Below are 7,901 nucleotides of genomic sequence, written 5' to 3'. Positions count from 1 at the left end.
CTTCTTGGCTTTTGGTTGCTGTTGAATCCACACTGTTAGATTCAAAGAAGACCTTATATATAAGATGCTCTAGAAGGAAAAAGGAAGATATGGTCTGACTGCTTTTATCATGCCATTAATGTTAGAATTAAAAAGGAGATAAAGCAGTCACCAGCATCCGGACCTGTTGCCTGAGAAATCATTTCCAGTTATCGGAAGAAAGGAATTCCTTAGAAATAACAGCTTTAGAAGCCAGAAGGAAGTTGTGCAACTGTCAGTGGTGAAGGCAGCAGTTCTCATAACACAGCAACAGGCTAGAGACGTGAACCAAGTAATAACAGCTCATCAAGATGTGTCTGAAATCCTTGTCATTACGGCCCCTGATCACCAGTCATACCCTCTGGGCTGCAGACAGCCAAGCTGCATAGTTACTAGGAATGCTATTACAGGGTGATTTTCTTTTTATAGTGCTTAAAACTCCTTAAAAAGGATTAACAACCCTAAGAGGAAAGTAATTACTATTTTCTCTACTCGACAAACCAGGAAAATGAGAGATGGAAACTTCAACTGACATATGCAAAACATTCCATGTTATAATTAAGCGATCAGAGCTCCTACTGTCAGGGTCAAGCTGCTGAATTACTTCATGTTTATATAGTATGTAAATAGGGTTATTTTAAAATAAAGTTTAAAATGAGCCTTGACTCCTGAATTTTCCCTCTGGTTCCGTCACTGGTGTGTGTTCAACAAAATGCAAAAGGCATATGTAAATCAAGCCACACCTGCTTCACATTTATGATTGCAGCCTTTAATCTGCTGATGACTAGGAGGCTTTTCCAGTTCCTATGATGAAAAATGCTTAACAGCAAATATCATTGCCATTATATATACTTCTATATTCATACAGAAGTATGAATGTCAAGAATTGGGAAGTTTACTTAGGAGTGACAAAGCAGAAGGAAATGGGCAAGGGACTGTACAGAGTTTCTCACTCTACTGAGATATGGTAAATGTGGGAGAAGTATTTCTGATTTTGCCTGGAAACAAAGCACATCCTACTCCCTACACCTATTGCACTGTGAGATTTGAAGCAATATCAGTGAACATTCTGTTCTATCAGCACTCTATCAAGAGTTTTGGTTAATACATGCAGTGGGAAAGATTCATGCTGCTCTGAACTCAGTTACACCCCTGATCACACAATAATGTGGAATTCTGTCCTCCATTATTCTATACAGAGTATAGAATATATGGACTACTCTAAAATATTACTATCTTCTGTAAGACCATGACACAGATCTACCTTTAAGTAATTTGTTTGCTCATCTTTATTAGGAGAACAAAATTAATTTTGAGCCAGCATATTCAGGAGAGCTATGAGACAAATTGCTGTCAGATGGTTATAACTCTGAAAACATGATCCAAAGATCAACAGTTTCTTGATAGACAGACAGAAGTTCTGTACTAGCCTTTTTCTGATCTATCATATATAGGCTGAAACAGTCTATCAGCATCTGTACATGTTATCTTTTGATGCAGTGAAAAATGTACAGCCCGTACTTAGAATCATAGAATAGTTAGGGTTGGAAAGGACCTTAAGATCATCCAGTTCCAAGCCCCCTGCCATGGGCAGGGACATCTCATACTAAACCATGGCACCCAAGGCTTTGTCCAACCTGGCCTTGAACACTGCCAGGGATGGAGCATTCACAGCTTCCCTGGGCAACCCATTCCAGTGCCTCACCACCCTCACAGTAGAGAACTTCTTCCTTATATCCAATCTAAACTTCCCCTGTGTAAATTTGAACCCATTACCCCTTGTCCTACCACTACAGTCCTCATAGTCTAGAGCTACCACTTCTTTGGAACGTGTTCCAGGGCTTCACCACCCTCACAGTAAAGGATTTCTTCCTTATATCTATATAAGGACATAAGCTATATCTATATATAAGCTGTATCTACCTATAAGCTATATAGCTCCAGAATGTTTGTGTATCCTGTGACTTGATACTGTCTACAGAAACTCCAGGCTCCATGAACTTACATTGGTGTCAGCTTGGGTAGGACCTGTGAAAGAAAAAACATCCTTCAGGCAGACCTAGGAAGAGTTGTGCATCATCAAAGGCAAGGCAAAACTTGCTATGACATGACTGAGATGAGCACAGCATGTGTTTGTTTTGCAAACCTGACATGCAGTCACATTAGCAGATGCTGAGATGAGTCTCAGGATTTTACAGCATTAGCAAATGATTCCTGTAGCAGTGAGCACTGGCTAACATTGGGCTCATGTGCAGTATGCCATTTCAGTATATCCACAGTCAAAGACACACAGAATGGCATAGAACTACATACTTGGGGTGCTTGTGTCTCATCAGTCAATCACCAAAACAAGGGTAAAAAGCCACTGTGTCCTAAGGAGGAAACAGCATAACTGCAAGGTTTGCGGTGATGACTCTTACGTCCATAGACAGCCAGAGTGGGAAGCTCTGTAGTGATGATTATGACTCATGAGGAACTTAAAAATTGTTGCTGTGAGTTGGCTTAATGATAATGTAAAAGTAAACGTTCTGAAGACTGAGAGAGGCAACAAAAAGGTTCCTGATCTCAGGTGTGGGTCTTTGACTGCCATCAGCATCTCAAGGAGGGATTCAAAAATCTACAGACAAGGAATTCTTCTTAGCAGAGTAAACCATGAAACACCTTTTTGCCAGGTTTTGTACCCTGTGGGTAATCTGCAGTGAAAACGCAAGAACTGAGAGCCTTTTAATACATGTGAGCAGATGGAGATTTCCTGTCAAAAGGTCCTCTAAATGCATTTCCCCCTGCTCCAGGATAAAAGACATGAGCAGCTTTTGGTGACACACACACTCATGGGACAGAAACTCCTGGTGCTGCACACCCTATCATTGCCAAAAACTTGGTCCTGCCTCATTTAGCAGGTCATCAGCATCATTCATCAGTAAAGTACCATAGCAGGTTGTCAATCCTCAGCAACTGGACAGAGTTACGGGTAATTGAGTATCTTATCCTCAGGGCTCCACTGTGGAGAAGCATGATCTCTATCCATGCAGGAGCAGGGGTCCTCTCTCAGACAGAACATGTAGCACAGGCATCTATCTACTTGAGGAGCCTGTCTGCCCATGGTTACATGTGACCTGAAGTCAGAAGTGAGGGGCACCACAGAAAAACCTGCTAAAAATTAGTCTATTCCTTTATCATACAAATTAAAACCTGTGACTACGCAATAGAACAATAAAAGAGCTGTAATAACTCACTGCAGAGATTACTGAGATGTCCTGTGGCTGGAGAGAGCTCACATCCCGTATTCATGGTACAAGGCAGGCTGAAGCATGGGCATTTGCTGCACACATGGTGGGAGCTGAAGCCTCCATCCTGAGCGACTGCATGCATGTATAGCCACGCTGTGGAGCTGCGGTCTCAGAAGAGAGACACATGGTATATAGCATATCGATACAAACTCCTCTGTGGTAGTCAGTGCAGTACAAACAGAGCAATGATTTAAACTCGGCCTAATTAGGGCCTGCAATTCCTACTGACACAGAAATAAGCCCCAGAGCTGGTGTAGGCACAGTGTTACAAAAGTACCACCTAAAGCAGTGGCAAAGGTGCTAAAATTGACTTCAGAAATTCAAATAACATTGAAACAGCAAAAGCTGGGTTTTGCCTCCTTTTATAACCATCAATTGCTCCCACCTGGACTGTTACCAGTGTGCTGGCAAAGCTGTATTTGCAAAGCGTTTCTAATGGAGTCAAGAGGATAATGGAGGTTTCAAACACAGCTATCTCTCCTGTATCAGCCAAAGGAACCCATTCTTAACACTGAACCCATTACTGGGTTTCCAGTTATTATTTCAGCAGGAACACTGTAAGTATTTACACACCACAGTGCAGCCATCATCCAAGCTAAAAAAGATACTGCTCTAAACAGCTACTACATTAATGACACCAAGAAGCAAGCACTCTGCGGCCTGCTCCTGGCCTGGCACTAGAGGGCAATGAAGGCTTCAAGCACCAAGGCAGAAGGTCACAGCAAAGCCTTTCCTTCCCGAGAGCTCCTTTTTAGCTAATTTACTATGGGTCTGCCAAGATGGTCACACAAATATGGGTGTCACCTTTAAATCCTTACACTGAGAAATGGGCTAAAGGAGATACTATGGGGAAACAGAATCCCCAGGCAGCAGCAGGAGGCCATGGGATCACAGCTGTCCCCTCCTCTAGCTACACTCTCTGTGAATATAAAATAACCAAACCCTGCTCAGTTTGGTTTTTATCCCTCAGATGCATGTCCCTTGCCCTCCCCAGCACCTCTTGTAATGCTGTATGTGAATATACTACTGGTAATGTGCATATGCTATTGGGACACAGCTACATTCTGTCAGAAGGGAAGAGGCAGGCATTAGCCCACTCACTGGTAAAAGCCTTTGCTGCTTGGGTGTGATACAGCAGTTGTGCTTTCTAAGATCCAGGTAAACGGCATCAATCAGAGTTTGCTTTCTTTACAACCACGGTGCACAGACAACACAGCTGCTGACTTCTGAGTCACTGAGAAGGCACGGTTGAGTGATGGAGGGGCAGGGGGCATCCTGGATCAAAACACTCTGTCAGCTGCACGCACCTCAGGTGGAGCCCAGCGCTGTGTCTCAACCCATAGCACCCGAAACACACGGCTGCAGGTGCATCTCCTGCTTCCCCTCCTCTTGCCCTGCCACACTGTGCTGGGGGGATATCTCCAAGGGTCTGCTTTCCTTCCTTTCTTCCTTCATTCCTTCCCCAGAAGGTGCCTCCAGGACAGGCCAGGCTGTGGGTCTCACCCTTGCATTTTGTCAGTGCGAAAAGCCCTTAGGAAACAGCAAAATTCTAGAGATAACAACCCTCAGCAAAAGATCACAAGCCAGAAGACTGAAAGGTCAGTTATGGGTTTATGCAAGTTCATGGAAACATAGAATCACCAAATGGTCTGGGTTGGAAGGGACCTGAAAGCTCATCCAGTTCCAGCCCCCTGCCATGGGCAGGGACACCTTCTTCTACTAGAGCAGGTTGCTCCAAGCCCTGTCCAGCCTGGCCTTGATCACTGCCAGGGATGGGGCAGCCGCAGCCCCCCCGGTGCCGGTGTGTCAGCACCCTCCCAGAATGAAGGACAAGCTATGTCAGCTCCCAAGAGTGTGGGACTCTGGAAGAGGAGGAGAGAAAAGATGATTAGTTATTTATGAAGAAAGGCTTTTGATAACAGCCTGAACAGATTAGATTAGAAGCATGGGAAACACTGGACCTGTCATTTTTCTTGTGGTGAGTTTTACTTTCTATTCCATTTTACTTTCTATCTATTTCTGATACTTTCTATTTTCCCAAATACTACATTGATTACTTTCCCCAAGTACCATACTGGAATGTAAGAATGGGAAAAGAATGCAATCCTAACACTACTGTGTTGTGTGTGTATATCTATGTATATTTACACACATATGATTAGGTGTATGTTAACATGGTGACTTCTAGTTCACAGACTTGGCAGTTTTCCCCAGTACAGCCTTCTGCACAAGCGTGGGAAAAGAATGGAGAACTTGTTACCCAAACCATGGTCATTCTAGAGCACTCTGCAGATACTGATTTAAGATACGGGCAGTTTAACTAGAAAAGAAAATGTAGAAAACATTTGTCTGTAAAAGTACATTTAATGCTGAACAGCAATGGTTTAGCCACTTCTAATTTCAAATCCTCCTCTGCTTTTATTTGCCCTTTTCTTTACTCAGGGTTAACTGAAATATAATTTCATCTGTCTAAACAATATCAGCAAAAATACCAAGGCCTTCGAATCTTGCAATGAACTTTGCTTATGGAAAACATGCATTTTGCACTTGTCAGTAACAGAAACTGATTTCAGATGGGCCAATAATGAACAGATTGAAGCCTGTCTGTAATTTCATGAGTCATGTTCTGCAGATTTATTCACAGGCAAAATTCCCAGTGGACCATAAAGGGGAAAACGGTTGAACAGGAGAAACATTTTTTCTTTTCCAGCAAAGATAATTCTTAAATCAGTTCTTTCAATTAATTAATATTGTTGAGTTTATGTTGTTTTACAGTAGGGAAAAGCTTGAAGAGGAGCCACAGATCTGTTTTCAGTTGTGCCGCAAGACGTACGAGGTAAGATCCAGTTGATAAAACAGATAAAAAAACAGTGAAAAATTGAAGGAATGGAACAGGGTGATAGCCAGAGAACAAACCTGATGTCAAATCAGTGAACTTCAGAGTTCAACTATCTAGCCTAAGAATAAAGACATGAGAAGCAAATATGTTAAAAACCTAGAATAGATGAAAACCTAGAGCACATGACTCAAAGCACATGGCTTATAGTAGCCTGAGGGACCATAAAATATTCCCAGGTCATGAAAGGTGGCATTTTTGAAGTGGGCTAGTGAACCTCCACTGAAATTTCTGTGAACACTTCAAATTTAGCTTTTAATTTTACATTTTTTTTGCTTTTAATTAAAAAGCTTTATTTTAAAATCAATTAAAAATAAATCTAATTGAATCTCACCATGATGCAAAGCAATTTTAATCCAGATTCCTGCACTCCAGCTCCCCAGTTCTTCTGACAACCAAACCAGCCTTGCCGATTGCAGAGCTCTTGAGGAAATAAGCACAGAGTGACTGTGTGAACTAGAAGCTCACAACTAATGACACCAGAGAAAACCGTATTGATAGTGAGACCACACACATTCACCCTGATCATAGGGTACTTTTACAAGCAGTTCCAAGTCATTGCAATCACGAGAAATTACACTGACGACTGCTGTAACATACAGATCTGCAGTGTACGTTACATGATGTGTACGTAACACGGCACATGAAACCACCCACCCACTTCCCACGTCCTTCCTAGACCCAACCCACTGTAAGAGGAAGCACCCACCTGAAGACAGAAAGACGATGAGATGTCCCAGTGCAGAGCTGGACCTCACAAAATACTCTAATGATTAATAAACCAAGTATTCTGACTGTGAATAAAGCCAAACTTAATCCTGTCTGAACCCACCACTGCTTTCTATACTCAGGCAAAGTTACCAGTTTTAGAGAGTGTGTTCCAGCAGCTATGGTTCAATGGAGATGAAACCTTGGACACCCAGTAGATTTGGACCCCAAAGCGTGCATTTGAATTAGATGAAAACTTCAGTGTGTGGGTGCTCCGGTTGAGTTAATGTACCACTCAACTGAAGAGCATTCAGCATTTTACTGACACTGATGAGCAGCAGCAGAGTACTATCATAATAATAGAAGGGAAGTGGCTGAGAAGTAAAAATGAAAGAGCTCAGGGCAAAATCAGAAACCTGAGCAATTGTGGGAAGGACATCAGAGTCAGGCTGAGCATAACCTCGGATGAATGACAAATTTAGTTTCAATGACCTTCCCAATGTACGTCTAAGTTAGCTGGTTCTGAAGCAGAGGTTAGGCTTATTTGAAATGACATGAGAAGAAACATGCAAGAGGAAGAACTGTATCTCTGGTATAGAATTTGTCTCCTTCTCTAGAACAAAAGCTGGAGGTTTTGTTCTACATTGGCTACAGTAAATAGAACTACTAAAACCAGGTAGCTTTTACTGGTAGTAAAGGAGGAAACTGAGAGGCAGTGTGTAAAATGTAACATACATTATGGGAAAATGATGACACAGAAGTAACTTGTGAAAGAGCACATTCTATTGATATGAAAGTATTTGTTGCCTTTGTGTTTTTGATTCACCTTTACCTTCTTTCTGGAGAAAAAACATGCGGAAATAGTATGGAAAAATGAGTGACGATGTCAGAACTTGTTTATGAACCAGAGCTGTGTGTCTTTTCAATGAACAGGTATTAGAACATGTTTCATTTTGTCTCATTATGATCTTTCTGACACCCCTCTTGCC

Source organism: Neopsephotus bourkii, unplaced genomic scaffold, assembly GCF_033783945.1.
Source record: "Neopsephotus bourkii isolate Nb327-2 ecotype Australia unplaced genomic scaffold, CSIRO-AGI_Nbou_v1 NB_1686, whole genome shotgun sequence".
Lineage (NCBI taxonomy): Eukaryota > Metazoa > Chordata > Aves > Psittaciformes > Psittacidae > Neopsephotus > Neopsephotus bourkii.
This window is presented reverse-complemented; position numbering follows the sequence as displayed.